The sequence below is a fragment of the Pholcus phalangioides genome, unplaced genomic scaffold (assembly GCF_987345545.1).
Source record: "Pholcus phalangioides strain wild (caught in Gottingen) unplaced genomic scaffold, Ppha-v1.0 ptg000003l_1, whole genome shotgun sequence".
NCBI classification, from domain to species: domain Eukaryota; kingdom Metazoa; phylum Arthropoda; class Arachnida; order Araneae; family Pholcidae; genus Pholcus; species Pholcus phalangioides.
Genome location: NW_028301596.1, coordinates 19,311,014 through 19,330,079, shown reverse-complemented (window position 1 = coordinate 19,330,079; position 19,066 = coordinate 19,311,014). Strand labels below are relative to the sequence as shown.

Genomic DNA, 19,066 nt, shown 5'->3' with positions numbered 1-19,066 from the left:
AGTTTTACGTCGAATAACTGATTCATCAAATTCACATTTTGTAAATGAAAATAATATTTTCGAATAAAAATTTCCAAATTTGTCCGCGGAGTCAGATGTGCTATATTTCTGCGACTAGCGGGCCATATAGCCCATATTTTACGGGACATTACCGTAATTCTGGCTGCCCCGAATATTCTATGACATATATTTTTCCCGATTTTCAACGCAAACTTATCCGAAATTCTATATTTTACTGAAATCAAGAATTGAGATTAAAAATTATGTGATGGTAATTATAGTCAGATAAATTAGATTCTGATAAATTAGATTATTATATATAATTTTACATATTAGGACAAACATATACTGTAGGCGTGTGTGTGTATATATATATTTTGGTGAATTGCATTTTAACCTCTTTACGATCACGGGCGTAATATTACGTCCAAACACCAGTGGAATAAATTCAAATAAGTTCTCAGTGTGTTTTCTTTCCTCTCTTGAAATCATTTGATAATTTTTGTCGCACCACGGTCATTTCCTGCACACGAGGGATAATTAGATCGGGACCTACAGTTTATTGACGATTCCGAACGGCAGACTTGTTTTTTATACTTATCGAAAAGTTAGTGCACTAACCCCTCGATGGGGGACTAGCAAGTCATGTCGCCGTTTCTGTTGTACCCCTGTGTCAGGAAAGTTTTCTGACAAGGACGAACCGGATATCGAGCTCGCGACGCCTCTAAACATCCTTTGGTACTTTAGGCGAGTATCTTATCCTGGGCTACCGCGCCCCCTCTTACCATCGCGAAGCTTTATAGCAACCCTATTATCTACAGAAGTTGATTTTTTCCTTTACCTCCTTTTTTTATAATGTATCTTTCTAATGCATACATGTAAGAACGAAAGAGAACACCTAGGATGAAGGTGAAAATAGAACTCCATAAAAACTTTCTTACATTAGCTATTATATACTTTTTTCTTTTATAATTCCCCCTTCCCCGTTTACTTTTTCTAACGTGCGGTTAGGTTAGGACAAGGTTACCATATTTATCGCCGATTCGTTCAATAGCGTTCTTGCCAAAATCTTGTGCGTGAAGTGGTTAATCAATAGAGAATTGCAATACGCCTCTATTTCCCGCCATCGGCAATTTTTCAGCAATTTTAAAGATAGCTGGCAACTTTCACCTTCGATAATTTTATGGCTATAATTAGCAATTTTACTTCCCCATCATAAAAAAATCTATAAATAGCAGTTTCACTTCCGAATCAGCTGCAGGGATCAGCAGTGCTCGTGAAGCTGCCAGACGCTTGGGCTTACCACCATCCTCGATACGCAATATTCTTCATGGAATCCTTGATCTGTACCCATACAAATTGCAGTCGTGCCATGAACTTTTACCAGCGGATACCATACAGAGGGAAGCATTTGCGAGGTGGGCTTTCTCCAAAATCGAACAGAATCCCAACTGGGTCTTTAACATCTTGTGGACAGATGAAGCGCATTTTTCATTTCATGGCGACGTTAATAACCATAACTGCCGCATATGGGAGACGTCTAATGCACGTGAGTACACGCAGAAACCATCGCATTCCCCAAAAGTGACAGTGTGGTGTGGGTTCATAGGTTCGTTCATCATAGGACCCTTCTTCTTTGAAACGCAGTGCCCAGTAAATGGGTTGGAAACGGCTACGGTGAATGCGCAGCGTTATTTAACGTTTCTGCTCGAGAAGGTCGTGCCATGTTTGCGTGAAAGAGATGCGTTTTCTACCGTCACGTTTTATACAAGATGGAGCAACTAGTCACACTGCTACTCCGGCCAAGGCATTCCTAATACAGACGTTCGGGGAAGACAAAATCATTAGCAGGCGTTGAAGGTTCACATGGATTCCTCGGTCTCCAGATTTGACACCAGCAGACTTCTGATTATAGAGATATTTGAAATCCCGGGTGTATCGATCCAGTCCATCCAATCTGTCGGAACTGAAAGATGCGATCCGCCAAGAGGAAGACCAAATATTTTCAAACGTATTTCTTTTGCCCAAGTTGATCACACGTAGGAAATTTTCGGCGCCAGTACCAATTTATTTTAGTCGCTATAACGATCTGGCAAATGATATTTGTCTGGCAATGTCAAGATTTGTAGGTTTTCTGTAGTTCCCAACCTCAAGGCGCGTATGCTAGCCGATTTCCCCGTTAAAAAATCTCGCCACAGAGAGCAACAGGCTTACAACGATACAAATATTAAATCACTACACTCCAAACTCTCATGAAAATAGATGGCAGCACTAAAAATTCACGCACAATACTAGATACGTATGTAGACTGAGGTACACGTGCTCACTTCCGGCACAATTCACTCGGTAGTAAATTGTCCATGGCGACACACTGGAGATGAGCTGTTTGAAAAAGAATAAAAAAGAACGAAATCGTCAAACCGCAGCGAGAGAAAAGAAAGTAATGCTGCGATAAAGGGGAAAAAGTCGATTCTTGTTGAAATAGTTGCAAATAAAGCGTTTCGATGGGGGGGGGGATGCAGAACTCGAACGGGTTTCTTCCATCTACTCTAGACCGAGGTATCTCGCCCTTGTACAAAAAAGATGGGGTAAAAACACTTAATGTGACATGTGTGCATGAAAACTGTCTATTTCGGACAGTCACACCTTTCACGAAACAGAACCTCAGGTGAACGCCTCCGAGCTAGTTTTGTACCAGAATCCCTTCCAGCCCGACAACATTGCCACAACGCTAGAAATTTCATTGGAACAGGTTGAATACACACACAAGAACTAAATAATAAACTGACTTCATGCCTTCAGCATGACAGTACCATAACTACTGTACTTGACCTTGCATGCAACTCGTAAGCATTCCACTGGAGAATTTCAAACGAATTATCATACGCCGGAATGTGTGTTCTGAGTGCGTGTGTGGCTTTAACGTATTCATGTTGTCAGAGTTATGATTCGTGTCGTACAAGTGCTGCCATCTGTCTTCTATATTTTGATGTGGAAATAGCAAATGTTTTAATTTTTTATGTTATGTAAGTACCGTGTTGAAAGACTATCTGCTCTCTCTGCTGGGAGACTTTTCAAATGTGAGAACGACTCTAATTCGCGCCTCGAAGTTGGGGGGGAAAACCCACAGAAAATCACTTTAAGCTAAAAAACCACTGCCGCCAACGAGTTTCAAATCTAGATCGCGACGCGAGTCTATCACAATGCCATCACGACCACACAGAGGCAACCACCGCCACCACACTAGACTGGAAGTTGAAAAGCTCGCTTGATAATCGTCATAATTAGGCTCAACGACTCAGAATTAGAGACGGGACGGATAGTGATTTGGCCGAATATCAATTTTTTTTTTAAATTCATCACAATTATAAATAAAATTTGTTTTTAATTGAAAATAAAATTTGGCAATTTCAAATTATTGATATTGAATGTTAATTATGCAATTTATTATTTAAATAAATATTAAAAAACTGGTAATTGAACGATTTTTTATTGCCACGTTACTGACAATCAAATTTAACGATGATATATTGTATTTTATTAATACAGTAATTACTTACGGAATTTTTTTTTTTTCAACACTTGTTACAAGTTCACATCTAATCGAGAAAATGTATGTAAATCATTATTTTCAGATGTCCTTTGCTTTTTTTGCCTCTTTCAGTAGCTCATGCGTATCTCGTCTAGATACATCCTTCAGTTAGTTGGACTTGTGTTATTCATGCTCACTTCCACTTCAGTAGGATTCTATTTGCAGTTTTGTGTTTTCCTTATCCTAGAAATTTCCGTCATAACCTCTTTCACAGAAAGGGAAATACGCCACAATGAAATATAATTAAGTAAATTTTTAAATTTATGATCAAAATCCCAATTAATTCTTTAAAATTAGTTTGTTGCGCTTAGATTTACACACACATTCGGCTGAATACTTAAGCATTATTCGGCCGAATAGGTCCAATATTAAATAGCAGCAAAATATTCCTCCCATCTCTAGTCAGAATCCACAGTTTTGACAATAGCCAAATCCTTGGCCGACAGTCAAGGTTCTTGCAACCCGAGTAGTTATAGCACCTTCACTTTCAGCAGAAACAAATAATGAACTTCACTTTGCTTGTGCTGCGTTATAGCCCAATCTAAACTCTTAAAGTGATCATTATTTAATTTGGTAGTGTGGTACGTTCATCTTCGCGCCTCTCAAATCACAGGTTGAACTAAGCAATATACAATCTGCACCTTATACAGCTGATGCTACCATATCATGCGGTATTTCTAGAACTAAGCTTGATGAATACGACTATTACTACTACTAAAAAACACATGCAACGCGTCCATATTCCTCTGCGGAACTTCTAACGAAATGGTGCTGTTGGAATGTGCTTGTCCGTGTTGTGAACCTGACGTAAAGTTTGTTTCTGTGTAATGCTTGTTATGTGTAGTGCTGTCATCCGCCATCAATTTTTCTAATCATGAGTGAGGTGTAATAACTGAATAATTGTATCGCTGTAAGCCTGTTGCTCTCTGTAGCGAAACTTTTTAACGGGAAGATCGGCTCGCATTCGCGCCTCGAAGTTGGGAACTGGTGAGTATGACTACAGTTCGACAGAATTTTCATCGTAATATAAAACTTCGTATCTTACCGCGCTACGGCACAAACACGCGTCACTCGATCGCATATTGGGGACTCACCCTATCAATGAATATACGCCATCGTTTTTTAATAGCAAAGTCGGATGCGATAAAAAAAAAAAGATACACAACGAAGGTGGTTGAGAAAACGGGGACAAAGTAAACTTCCAGACACTGAGCAAACGAAAAATCAATCTCTTTCTCTCACGAGTTTGTCGTGCAAACACAAATCTTTGAGTAACGCCGAGGAAACTCTCTGGTAGAACGGCTATACATAATGCTTGGGGAGTCCATCTCTTCTCTCTACATTCATGCAGTTTGCCCGACCAGCGCTACCAGGGTTATGCCTCGTCAGCAAAGTTTTTTTTTTTCCCTAGACCGAAGGAGAAATCCAGGATTTCAATCATTTCTCTCCAAAGACCACGGCTATTTCTTAAGGCTATCGTCGCAATCTTCTTTCTCCTTCCTTGACGTACATCAGTTACAGAAAAATTTTAGTCCTCCTCTCACCTCCTCCTTCACTGCACTGAAATCACGATTTAAACCTTTCTGAAAAATGACTTCTTTCCCATGGGTTAAATTTAGAATGTCAGGAAAAAAAAGTACTCCGAAAAGTGATGTTTGGGTTTCCCCCCCCCCCTCCCAAAACCTTCTTTTCCTGTTTCCTGTATTCCCCACCGGTTTACGTATAGCTTACGTACATCCGAGGCACTTCCGAGATCGAAAAGCTTTATTTACCCTTTTACGTAAATTTGACGGAAAAGCATTTGAGCGCGAAAACGCTCGAACGAAACAAAGGCAAGTTGCGAAAACTCTATTTTGTTCGTGGGGGAGCCATCAAACATGGAGCCTCTAGTAAAAAGGAATTACCTGACACTCACTCTCAATACGACAGGTAGTGAAGTCTGATTTTCTTAAACTTCAATCGAAGAAAAGTTTTAAACATCACAACAACTTTTAAAATATCCCACTCACATATACTGGTGTTCAAAATTGAGCGAATTTTCACTTCTGGTCGATCATCGGAACTTCTGGACAAATTTTGTATACGCATAAGTTGATACAATACAAACAAAATTAGACATACAGCAGTTATTATACGCATGCATGGTCGTACGTAAGACGCATCAATGGCGGACGGTCTAACGCAGAGCTTGCAATATCGAGGGAAAAAATAGTTAATAGGAGGTACTCCTCTTATGCAGGTCAGCGTCCCTCCTGACCTCATAGGCCAGGTAGCGGGTCTTGGTTCCTGATTCTCGACGCAAGTTTATCTGGAGAGAACCAGGGACCTGCCACCTGTCCCCCCAACATCAGAGGAAAGAGACTACTATAGCGGCGAAGGTTCGATGGTTTGGGTAGGCATCATGCTGGATGAGCGCACAGACCTCCATGTCTTTACTAGAGGATTTGTGACTGCTGTCAGAATAGAAATAACATCTTGGAGCCCTATGGTCACCTTTTCTGGGGTGCAGTTGGCGCTGATTTCATTTTAATGGATGACAACGCAAGTCCACGAAGGGCTGATACGGTCGAGGAATCTCTGGAAGGTGAAGATATTCGCCGGAGGGAGTCACCATTGAGCATGCCTGGAACGTTTTTGGGAGGGCAGTTGCAGCTCGTGACATATTCTAGAAACCTTAATCACCAGACCTTCCCCAGAACCATCCAGATGCTGACATACAGCGTTGCTGGAGAAGTGGGACTGACTACCATAGGTCCCCTTAAACAGCAGGATTTCCAGATTTCCAGTCTCAATTCATGTTGTGTGGTAATAAGGTGCGTGTAATAGTGAGACCATACCCCCCTTATTAACACTGGTTTTTTTTGGTTCGATATCCTACGCTCTGTGTTAGATCGTCCGGCACTGATGCGCTTTACGCACGACCATACATGTGCACAACAACTACTGTATGCTTATTTTGTTTCGATTATATCAATCTATATGCATACCATATTTCATTAAAATTTGTCCAGAAGTGAAAATTCTCCAGTGTATAGAAACGGTTAGAAGAGAAAACGCTAATCTATACATACGAGAAAAATAAGGAATTGGCCGTTTCAATACAGCGTACAACTTATCGTGAGAGAGAGCGACCAACGTCTGAAAAAACTCATAAAGAATAAATTTTTCAGAAAAGCGCTTTACAAAAGAAAAAAAAAAAACATTCACAAAGGAGGTAAAAAAAAAGACAATAAAAAGCATTTCAGGCGCCCAAGGGGAGAATTCAAACTTGAAAACAGGGTGCGCGTGAACGAAAAGCGTTTCATAAATATCTTTACACTGTTTCAGACAAGGAGAAAAAAAAAAATAACGTTCATTCATGATTTAGAACAACACGCAATAATAATCTAAAGAAAAATCGCAAGACATACTTTTTGTGAGAATTTTTTTTATCTCTATGCTTTAATAATTTCCAAACCGTGACAAACGACCAACGAATGGATCTGTTCCGTAGACCACCAATAACGACCACGTAATAAATTTTATAGCGACACGTATCTCATCGGAACCGTAATAAAAGAATAACTTGATGTGATTTTTAGGGCGCTCAATGTGTGTGCAAGTAAAACCAAGGAGAAGATGTGCGTGCGAATGTAATGAAATGCAACGGACACGGGGACCGATATCTACCATAACTATCTGAGAATCACGTTAAAGCAATATAATAAAGGGTAGGAAAGATTCGATGCAAAAAGAAAAAAAAATCAATCGATATGGAAATGAAGTGAGATGGGCCCTTATATGAAGGAAAAAATTTAAAAACAAGACGATGAGCAACAAATGCGTCGACGAAGGCACCCCTTACCAAACGCGATGCCAGGGGCGTCTTTACGCATACGTTATTACAGTCAATGAAAGAAATAATTCCAAAACTGGTGAAAATTCAGAATTAATCAAATAAATGATTCCAGAATTGATGAAAATTCAGAACTGATGGAAGAATTTTAGAATAGATGAAAATTCAAATGTAATGAAAGAAATAATTCCAGATAGTGAAAACTCAGCATTAATGAAGGAAATAGTTACAGAATAGATGGAAATTCTAAATAATTACAGAATAGATGGAAATTCTAAATAATTACAAAATAGATGGAAATTCTAAATAATTACAAAATAGATGGAAATTCTAAATAATTACAAAATAGATGGAAATTCTAAATAATTACAAAATAGATGAAAATTCTAAATAATTACAAAATAGATGAAAATTCTAAATAATTACAAAATAGATGAAAATTCTAAATAATTACAAAATAGATGAAAATTCTAAATAATTACAAAATAGATGAAAATTCTAAATAATTACAAAATAGATGAAAATTCTAAATAATTACAAAATAGATGAAAATTCTAAATAATTACAAAATAGATGAAAATTCTAAATAATTACAAAATAGATGAAAATTCTAAATAATTACAAAATAGATGAAAATTCTAAATTAATGAAAGAAATAATTCCAGCATAAATGACTAAAATAATTCCAGAATTAATGAAAGAAATAATCAAAGTATTCACAAAAGTCTTTAATAATTTTGGGCCCTCATTTTGATTGGGAGCTCTGGGGGCCCTTTTGATCCATAAGGAGCCATTCAAGTATTACGTCAGCAAAATTTCGTCAGCAGCTTAGAATATTTCATATCTTCAAAAAGGGGTGGTTGATGACGTAAACAACCTTCAATTCCCCCCCCCCCGGTCATCAAAAGTCAGCAAATCCGAACCCCCCTCCCCCTCGATGCTGCCATAATACTTGAATGACCCCTAACTAGAAACAAAAATGTACTTCAGTCCCTCGGAGCAAACATCTCTTTTGGTGCTTTCCTCCTCCAATGATTCTGGATGAAAAGGGTGTGCGTTTGGCGATGGTTTGGCCAGGGCCGGAACTAGGGGGGGGGGGTGTGACTGCGCCCGTCAAATACTCCTAAAGACGACTCTGACGTTAACCACATAGACATACTTTTTTTTTCTCACCGCAATTTACATGGGGCCCTGCTTGGACCTTTCAGTGGCTCGTCTCAGACTTTCCCAAGGTCATTTTGAGCTATCAGGAGCTCCGTATGAAGTCCACATCGTAAGCATTACCACCCACTACACACACAGACATACTGGTTGCTATGTTCCAGCAGCCATTCCACAGACTACGAGAATCATTTTCCACTCCTTTCTGAATGTCTTCCTTCGTACTAAAAAAAAGTGAGCATATACATGAATACATTGTCTTTTAATGAATTTCTTGCGGAAAAACATGTTATATGTGTTTTGTTTCTCCCCCTCACAAAAAAATTAAAAAACCGAATATGATTCGCCTTTCTAAAAATGTCAAAAAACAAGCGATTTCGGCATCAAAATGGATGATAATGCCTTCGTCGCTACAGTGCTATGAACCATTATTTCAGCGATAGCTCTTTCCCCATACTTTAACATCGTGATGGACAATTTGCACAAGGCATAATTTTTTTTTGCAAGACGTGTGTATGTAAATCGAGTCATCGTTTAAATTACTTTTGACGTCTATTCATCTAACATGTGAAGGGTTGTTACGTTTTTTCGTGGATGAAATCACGTGTCAGAAAGGCATAATTTGCTTCGACATGCCAAATCGGTATCTGTTTTTGTTACGGTGGTTAGAGACTTTTGCTCATTTAATGAGGCTTCAGACATACCAGAGGTAATCACCCATATACGGGTATTTCACGAGGTGTGTCTGAAGGGAATGAAAATTCTACAATTGGTTCTAAAATTATTGTATGAAAAATGGTCAGCGCAAAAAGAGCTGTGATGGTGGCGCATCCATAAAATAATACTTGAGAGACTTCAGGGAGAAACAAAAATTACAATATTTTTTTATACCGCCCTTAATCAAAGAAATTTCAATAAATAAAATTTACGTCTTTCTATTATACCGAAAGAAATTCACCCCGTAACATTTAAATGGAAAATTTCTGAGATATCGGTGATTGAAACTTTTTTACTTTTCGTGTCTTTTTTTGAAAAATTTTGAGACAGTTACTTCAGCTCAGGGATTTCTTAAGCTCTTCCAGCAACGACTCATGGACTGTTCAAGTTAAGATCAGTTCCGCGACCCATTGCGCGGGACTGTTTGCTTTCCGAAACCAATGAAACAATAAGAGGCGCTTATAACAGGACTGTATAAGTGGATTTGTACGACGCATCAAGGAAGCACCTGCGAATCAAGTACGAGTCGTGACCATAGACTTAAGATATAAGTAGACCGCGCACGCTATTCATAAAACTTGTCGAACGTGAAGAAAAGATGAGCAGTATTGTCGGGGAAAGAACAGGTTCTGCGCTATTACATTTGGCGTGTTTTCGCAGAAGCTAGGATGTTGCTGTAACGAAATTTGACTCAATTCGATCAAGTTGATGAAAACTTTCCTTCATTTTTTCAATGAATTTCACTCATTTTTATGTGAAATATTTAGGGAGTATCAGATTTGAAAAAATAAATTCTATAAAATAAACAAATATTGGAAAACGGAACAACGTATATGTTGTAAAGCCTAATTCATTTATATTTTTAAATATTCTCTTCATTCACTTTGTCGCTTTTAATTTCGAAAATTTATTTATACGAGGGGTTATTAAAACAAAAATATATCTTTCCAGAACATTACAATTACTCTATATACTCATAATTAATGTATAATTAATTATAATGCATCATATTATGTTATGTAATGTAACACATTCACACTCATACCATATTCAGTCATGAAATAATATTCAAACAATAAGAAAAAGTTTCATTTCTAACATTCCTGAAAAACCTTTTATAACCTCATCACACAAAACTGTAAACACTTACATAATATTTCAGGATTAAAATAGATTTTACTGAAGAAAATTACAGAATCTCATCATCAATTTCTCTAAATTATAAGAATTAAAATTCCATGTAGAGTATATATGTAATAATTTAAAGTGTGTGTATATATATATATATATAATATTTTAGGATATAATATTTCATATATATAATATAATATTTACACATGTCACACACATATATATATATATATATATATATTATATATTATATATATATGTGACATATGTAATCTCTTCGCTCCAAAAGTATGCATATGTTAATCTTAATTTAAGGTATTAAATCGTTTTTAGAATGATTCTTTTTCAAGATAACATCTGAGGTACACAATATATGACTTCAGGTCTTAGTACAGATATTGACTCAAAAAATCAATTGAATAATTAATTTTCTTGTTTGAAGCGGCAATTTCACATACAACAAACATAAATTAATGAATAAAAAAATTTCTTTTCTGTAATAGTTTTATCTCAGGTGTGAAGAGGGGTAAAAATACTATTATTTTTAGAGGTTGTTATGCATTTTTATGCAAAACTGCAATTGTCTAGAGGGGGGGGGGGGAAGTTTTCCTCACATTCTATTTAAATAGAATATTTTTCATAAATTTCTCCTTCTGAAAAGCATATTTTCTTCCAAGTTGAGCAAAAGTCGAATGAACTCACTAGCTCGCCAAATCTCGCCAAATCTTGCGGAGACGTATATTTCAGTTAAAACTTCATAAAACTCACAATTTCAATCATTTATTGCCAAAAATTCTATTAAAACATTTAATAATGATTCATGACATTTGAATTTTACCAAAACTTGGAACTTTAATTGAATTAAATCCAAAATGGAGTCGTTAAAAACTGAGATTGCGTCAGAAATCCATTGCATCGTCAATTTAATATTCCAATTTTTAATTTATAAGAAGGGGAATAAGCAAAAAAGTATTCCCTTGTGAAAGGATACTGGTCCCCCTTTCCTAAACCGCTCAGAACATCCGAAAGCTGCGCAAGTGTTGGCCATTCTAATCAAAAATAAGACAGCGCGTGTAGATCGTCATACGAGTAGCCATAAGGAAAGCATTGCCAGCGAGATTCCCTGACCAGCCTTTCGACTGGAGTCACGTGACTCCGGATCTTTGCTTCACATTGTAACCCCTCGCGCGCACTCTATAGTATTATTACTCTGTGGTCGTGACGCATAGCTGAAGAAACCCTGGCTATAAGTGGATTTATACGACCCATCTCGGAAGCCCCTGCGACCCATATGTTAATAACACGTCTTAGCTCGTAAAAAGTGTAAAAAATCAATTATTTGAATTATCGATGCCTCAAAATATTCATCGAAATGCTAAAGGGGTAAAATTCTTTCGAATAAAGAGCGAGGAGCAAAATTTAATTGAATTTTTTTTTTCTGATCGAAGAGGCCAGTGCAAACAATTTTAATTTTCATTTCCCTCAACTATTATGAAAAAAATCCCCCCCCCCACTCCGACAAATTTGAATTTAATTTAGAAGAATCACGCAAGACATTCCGACAACCACCCGAAACAATATTTCGAAATGACAATCAAATTATCAGCAATCTTTCATAGCGTTATAAAAGAGAAAATGCGCTTCATCTTGCTGAGTGACGCATTATCGAATGTCTGCCAATAATTTGTACAAATGGCTATGCTACGAGAATTTGAGCTTCAAAATCATCATCCTCTTTCAATGAAAAAAATTGCTGGTTTCCCAGGCTAAACGACACCGCAGCCGGCCTTCCATTTTATTTCCATACAAAGACGACCCGGAATAATAATAATAATAGGCCATCAAGAGACCAAAAACCCATTCAACAACGAATTTCCCTGTTTTGCCCATGATGGATTAGGCCGAAAGATGACGTCACGGCGGTTTATGACCATCCAAACACAGAGCGCACACTCTGGGCTCCTCTAATGACATGAGCCCAATAGAGAGAAGTTATGTGGCAAGGAAGAAAGAAATTAGTGTTATGACTTGATTAGTGAATCCTCTTACTTCGCAGGACTCTTGAAAGGACGACTGTTTTATTTTGGCCATAAAGAAATCCCATCTGTAACAAAGCCCTTCAACATTGAGAAAAAACCCACATACAGTTATGAATAGGGTGCGATAAAACGCGTGACTAAGAGCAACATTAGTGAAAACACACTAAATTTCCTTAAAAAAAACATCCAATTTATTTATTAAATACTAAAAGAACGATATAAATTGTTTTCCACATCTTATACAGCTGATTCAGAATGCACATTTTTCTTGTACAAGTGTAATAGTATGGTTCTCTATCTCGGCAGGGGCGCAACTAGGCAGGCGGGTCCGATGCCCGGACGCCGGATCAGAGGGGGCGCAAATTTCATTCTTTACCTCTCCTTCAACATTGCAAGGGGGCGTCAACATGCGTGCCTGTCCCGTCAGACCAAGCATCTAGTTGCGGCCCTGTCTGCATTTGCAAGTGCCCCCTCCAAATTTATACATACGTACGACTGGCTCATAAAAATTAAGCACACGACGGCTTGTATAACATAACGACACCACTTTAATCTTGCCCCTTTGGAATGGACGGTTAGTGGAACACACAACAGGTGGTACTCGGGCATGCACAAGCCTAGGCGTCATAACGCATGGGCCTAAGAGAAGAGGGGCCTCACAAAAATGAGATGCTGTTGAAATTTTCTAGAATTTACCAGGTACGGCCTCAGAAAAACCACTTGGTCCGGGGGCCCATGATGCTCTTAAGACGCTACGGCTATTAGAGAAATACTCAAAACTAGTTAGGGTTCTGTTTGGCAGCCTCATAACAATCAAGGGGTTCCACGGAACAGCTTCATAACCATTAACGGTTCAGCGAGAGCTTTTATGTTGGAAACCCCTGCAATAGACGAATGGTCGAAAGAAACAGCGATGAATTTTTCTCTTATTAATTTTTTAACGAGTAATTTCTCATAAGGCCCGTTTATATGGCAAATGGAAAAAGTGGGTTCAAAACCCGCTTCAAGGATTTTCGCCAAATCCAGCTTACATGGGCCCACACTTTAACCCCCTTTTTAGATGTCGTCAGTGGTCACGTGAATCGGCCGGTTCAATTCGCCGCGCAAAGAATTATAGGAAAGGAGGTTACACCTTGGAGGAGGGGTATACAATATACAAATACATACAATACATACAAATACAACGCCACAACAGGCAAATTGCCCAACGAGGTGGCTGACTTAAGAACATCATGGGTCCCCGAGCCATTTTTTGGAGTCCCTACCTACTACTGCTACACCACACATGCACCCACCCCACCCCACGGAACCTCCCAACGAATCGGTGCATGCGGGAATGTGCGTGTACGTGTAGTGAAACCTGACGTGAAGTTTTTTTGTTTCTCTGTAATGCTTGTTATGTGTAGTGCCGCCATCTGCCACCAGTTTTTCTAACTATGAGTGAAGTGTTATGATTGAATGATTTATCGTTGTAGGACTGTTGCTCTCTGTGGCGAGACTTTTTAACGGGGAGATCGGCTCGCATTTGCGCCTTGAAGTTGGGAACCACAGAAAACCAACTTCAGCCGACCACCACTGTGGGGTTCGAACCCGGATCCTCGCATCACGAGTCCGACACTATAACCACTCGACCACCACAGCGGCAGGGAGTACCTTCTTTATATCTTTTCTATTTCTACACAACTACCCCAGCCTATTTAAATTCACTTAATTATCACTTGATTAGCTAGCTTAATATTATTTTAATAAAATAAGAATAATAGGAGAAACATTTAAAATTATTACAAAACCAGTTTCAAGACCATCGCATTTAATCAATTTTTACCACATCTAGACGGCTAAAACCACTTTTAGACAGGGTGCCCAATGGTCAAAATGCCAACCCTCCCTCTGCTATAAATAAGAATTTCGAATTTTATTCTGAAAAGGAAAAGTTAATTAAAAAACTCTTGATTGTCAAAAACATCAAAGTGGGAAACCAATTATTTTTTTTCCTTTTGACGTTATTCTAACATACTATTAGAGAACCACAGGCAGTCAACTGTCTAAATCTGGAAATCTCTCAAAAAAAATGTTTTGTTAGCCATTTTGTCCAGCTGGTGGTTGAAGGAGAAAATTTATAGTAAATTGATTTATCAATCATACAACTTAGCATTAACTTCCTTCTTTTTTAAATTTCACAGGTTTTTCTTTTATCTGCTTATAGCCGCTGTGGTGGTCGAGTGGTTATAGTGACGGACTCGCGATGCGAGGATCCGGGTTCGAACCCCACAGTGGTGGTCGGCTGAAGTTGGTTTTCTGTGGTTCCCAACTTCAAGGCGCAAATGCGAGCCGATCTCCCCGTTAAAAAATCTCGCCACAGAGAGCAACAGTCCTACAACGATAAATCATTCAATCATAACACTTCACTCATAGTTAGAAAAACTGGTGGCAGATGGCGGCACTACACATAACAAGCATTACAGAGAAACAAAAAAACTTCACGTCAGGTTTCACTACACGTACACGCACATTCCCGCATGCACCGATTCGTTGGGGGTTCCGCGGGGGGGGGCATGTGTGGTGTAGCAGTAGTAGGTAGGGCCTCCAAAAAATGGCTCGGGGATCCATGATGTTCTTAGGTCGGCCACCTCGTTGGGCAATTTGCCTGTTGTGGCGTTGTATTTGTTTGTATAGTGTTTTAACTTATAGTATTATGTGTTTTATAGTTGTCATATTTTCATGGTAATGAGGTGAAATTTGGTAAAAAAACATGCGCATATACTCTGATTTTTACTATAACGGCCAAAACCTTACCAGCCCAGATTTGCACTGATAATGATAATTCTTTGATTTCGGATGCTTTTGTTTTTTATGGCTTGAATTCAACTTTATTTGAGTTGACAGTAAATCTTTACTCAAACATAATTAACTAATATACATTTAAATATTCATACTTCATTTCTCTAGCCATTATTTTAATTGAATTATAAAGGCGGCATCATGTAACTACTTTTAAAGAATTGATGGAAAAAAATTTAAAGTTTTGACCACTTGAGAAGTAGCTGAAACTAATATCGATCAGGCCAGTTTAAACCCCCCTTGGTTAAAAGGGATTCAACCCTGCTACAAATTATCTTTGTTAGCCTACTTAATTGGAAAAGTTATCAAGCATTTCTTAATCAGCCTTATACAATAGTTTTTAGACGTATTGTTATGAACCTATACATAGGTGCCGAAACCTAGTGGTTGAGGGCCTTTTAGGCCCCCAATAATTTTGGTGAAAAAACAATGCAATGCACCTTCTCTCTCCAGCATATGCATTTGAGTCCTGTATATATGGGACGACCAGCAACTTTCAGCCCCCCCTCCCAATATTTTATTCATGTCGGCAAATCTGAGCCTATACACCTTGAAGATAATGAAAATTGCAATAAAAATGCTTGTTCTTACAGAGAGAAAAACAGCTCTTTCTACACAACAAAACTATATATAAAAATCATTTCAGTATAATGCACAAAATCTTGTTTGATAAAGTCAACCCCCCCCCCCCAGATATAGTGAAAGAAATTTCCAATTTCCTGTCCCATGGATTCATTGCTCCGTTAGGGCTTGACAAATCTTAGGTGCTAGGTCGGCATGATTAGATTACAACGGGAGGACGGCAAAATTTTTATAGCCCACAGGAGGAACTAGGTCAATAAGTGACCACACGAGTGACTTAGAGCATGTGAGCAACCAAAACAGTGTGCAATTATGTGAATGACAAAGTGATCTACAAAGCAAAAGACTGTCAATGAGTAACCAAGAGACTCAGAGCATGGGGAAACATGTGAATGGGCAACAGTGTGTAATCGTGTGAACAGCCCAAGTAGCGAGAGATCAGGTCAGTGACTAACCAAAAGAGTGACCCAGAAGGTGTTTGAGAGCGGGAGCAACCTAGAGAGCAAATGGACTAGGTTGGTGACCAAGAGAGTATGAAAGCATGTAAATGATCACAAGAGTGACTTGAAGACGGGAACAGATGGGGGGGGGGGGTGTCTCAAGTGGACTATAGACCAGTGTGACTCATTTTATTAGTGAGTGATCAAGAAAATTAGATTAGAATGGGAAAAGTGGCGAACAAAATTTGTCTAACCCACAGGTGGCAAATTCATAAATCTGCCTCTGACTAACACAGAAAATGGTCACCACATCCCAGAAAAGTCTAAAAGAGGGCAATTCAAGATTATTGAAAGAATATAATGGTCCCCTCCCCACTTGCCCGGCTGAATAAGTATATAGTTGCGGCCATGGTTCAGCCTTTAGAAGAGTGCAGGCCATTTCATTGACTTGAAAACGTGTCAGGAGCCACTTAATTAAATGATCTTGAGCAGTGCTGAAGGTTACTCACGTGGTCTGGGAATGTGCTGCAGGCCAATTGAGTGATGCGAAACTGCACCGTGAGTCACTTAGGTCAGTGATTCTCAACATTTGGAGGCCCGCAGCCTGGTTAATTTTTTGTTAGTGGAAGACAAGGTCATAAACACTTGAACAAGTAAAAATTTAACAATGTGCATAGGTTACTTAAGTGCTCTGAAATTACACCACATGCACATTAAGTGATCTGTAAATGTGGCACAAGTTATTTAAGTGCTTTGAAAATGTACCACAGATCACTTGTGATCTGTAAATATGTCACAGGTCACCAGAGTAATCTGAGAATGTACCACAAGCACTTGAATGATATGAAACTGCACCACATCGTCACTTAAGTTATCTGAAAATATCCCACGTTGCCATTCAAGTGCTCTGGACCTGCACTGCAGAGTTATTTGCAATTTGGGAAAATGTCACGGGATACTCAAATTATGTGCAACTGCACTGCAGGTCACTTAAGTGATCTGGAAATATACCGCTTAATTCATTTCTTAGAAAATTAGGTTCGGGGTCATGGGTCATCAGTTTAACATGTATATTGCGTAGATGGTAGAAATATTTAAGGGCTTGGGGGCCATGTTCACTCAAAAAATTTAAACAAGTAATGAAGGCATGAAATTTACATATAATTTTCCTAAGGACGAAAAGCATCTCATATGCGTCACCTATCTAATAAGTGGATGACAGGAAATGGATATAATATACATCTCTTTAAGCTTTGTTTAAAGATGTTTGTAAATTGTGATCTAAATTTCTTAATATGATGGAAATATAGAAAAAATTAACAATTTGTAATTTACACATAAACGAATACAATTTTAAAAACCTATATGTTAAGATGAAAAAAATAGCAAACACGTACATGTAAAAATTGAACTGAAGAAGAATGAGATCCATATATTTAGCGTCTGAAAAATTAGATGTAAAATAACCTTAACATCCGGCCTCCATCGTTAAAGATGTACTCGCCGAAAGAGAGATTTTATCATAGCTCCGGCACTTTGACAGTCCAAATGCTATGAAAAGAAAAACAAAAAAAAACATTATCATAGCTTTGGGCTTTGACCGGTGATCCCTGGGAGGAAGAGATGAAAAGATGATTATATTTACATCAGTTTTTTTTTTTATTATCTGACATAAAACTCCGAATGTAGAGTTTCGATATCTGTACATTGCATTCTGCCATTGAAGGGGAAAAAAATTGCGTGACGATATAAGCTGTGTTTTATGGGACATTTTTTATTTATTTTCTTCATGAAAATGCTTGTTATCTCAACGAATATTTTTAATTTATGATATTTTATATAATTATGTATAAAAATGACTTATATAAATGATATTTATAGATTCTAATTGACCTTGACCATATCTCATGGAAAAAAAATTTGTTCACTAATTTTCATCAAAAAAATGTTGCCAGTTTTATATATTCTGAAAACTTTGGAGATGAACCAGCATCAGCTCTAGTAGAACTACTAAAGTTGGTGTTGTCAGAACACTGTTGGGTGAACTGGAAAAAGAAAAGGTAGCTACTTGCGCTGGGCCAGGGCCGTCTCTGGCCCAGAAAAAAAAAATACATGTATATATATATATATATATATATATAGCTAATATCTAACTATACTGCTGCCATCTAGAGGCCAATTGTTGAAATCAGGTAAAAAACCGGTATCATTATATATGGTCATAATTAAGGTTACCATACGTCCCGTATTTTCCGGGACAGTCCCGGTATTTTCTGTTTTTTTGGCCGTCCCGACTTTTTGGCAAAAGTGTCCCGGTTTTCCCCGTATTTCACACGAAGCCTACTTGAATTTTCATTCCTTATTGAAGTCAAAGATTGAAATTATTTTTCAACTCATAAATTATTTTATGATAATTACAACTATATATGGGAATATTAATCTCCCATATATGCATTGGTAAACTTTTTTTTTTCGTGGAATACATTTTAATCCACTGCAATTTGCAGTAATGCATCATTTCTCGCCATTGTGATTTTTCCGTAATTTCAACAATATTTGGCAACTGTGTTTGGTTTTGGCGTCGTTTTTGGCAATAATTGGCAATGTCCCGTATTTTACCGTATTTGGAATACCGGTGTCCCGTATTTCTCTCGAAAAATATGGTCAGCCTAGTCATAATATTCAATAAATAATAATGGTCATTCGACTGAAATGTTTTCGACATTAT

General features: G+C 37.9%; 1 protein-coding gene across 4 annotated transcripts in view; it reads right to left on the bottom strand.

Annotated features, from left to right (window-relative positions):
- Positions 1-17,919, bottom strand: part of LOC149088219 (uncharacterized) — a 144,229-nt gene extending 126,310 nt beyond the window's left edge. For 2 of the 4 annotated variants that reach the window (XM_089245571.1, XM_089245574.1), the window contains exon 1: positions 17,736-17,919. The gene's annotated coding sequence lies outside the window, so the exon portion shown is untranslated. The remainder of the gene's footprint in view (positions 1-17,735) is intronic. The other 2 variants (XM_089245572.1, XM_089245575.1) reach the window with 2 other exon arrangements.
- Positions 17,920-19,066: the final 1,147 nt, after the last annotated feature.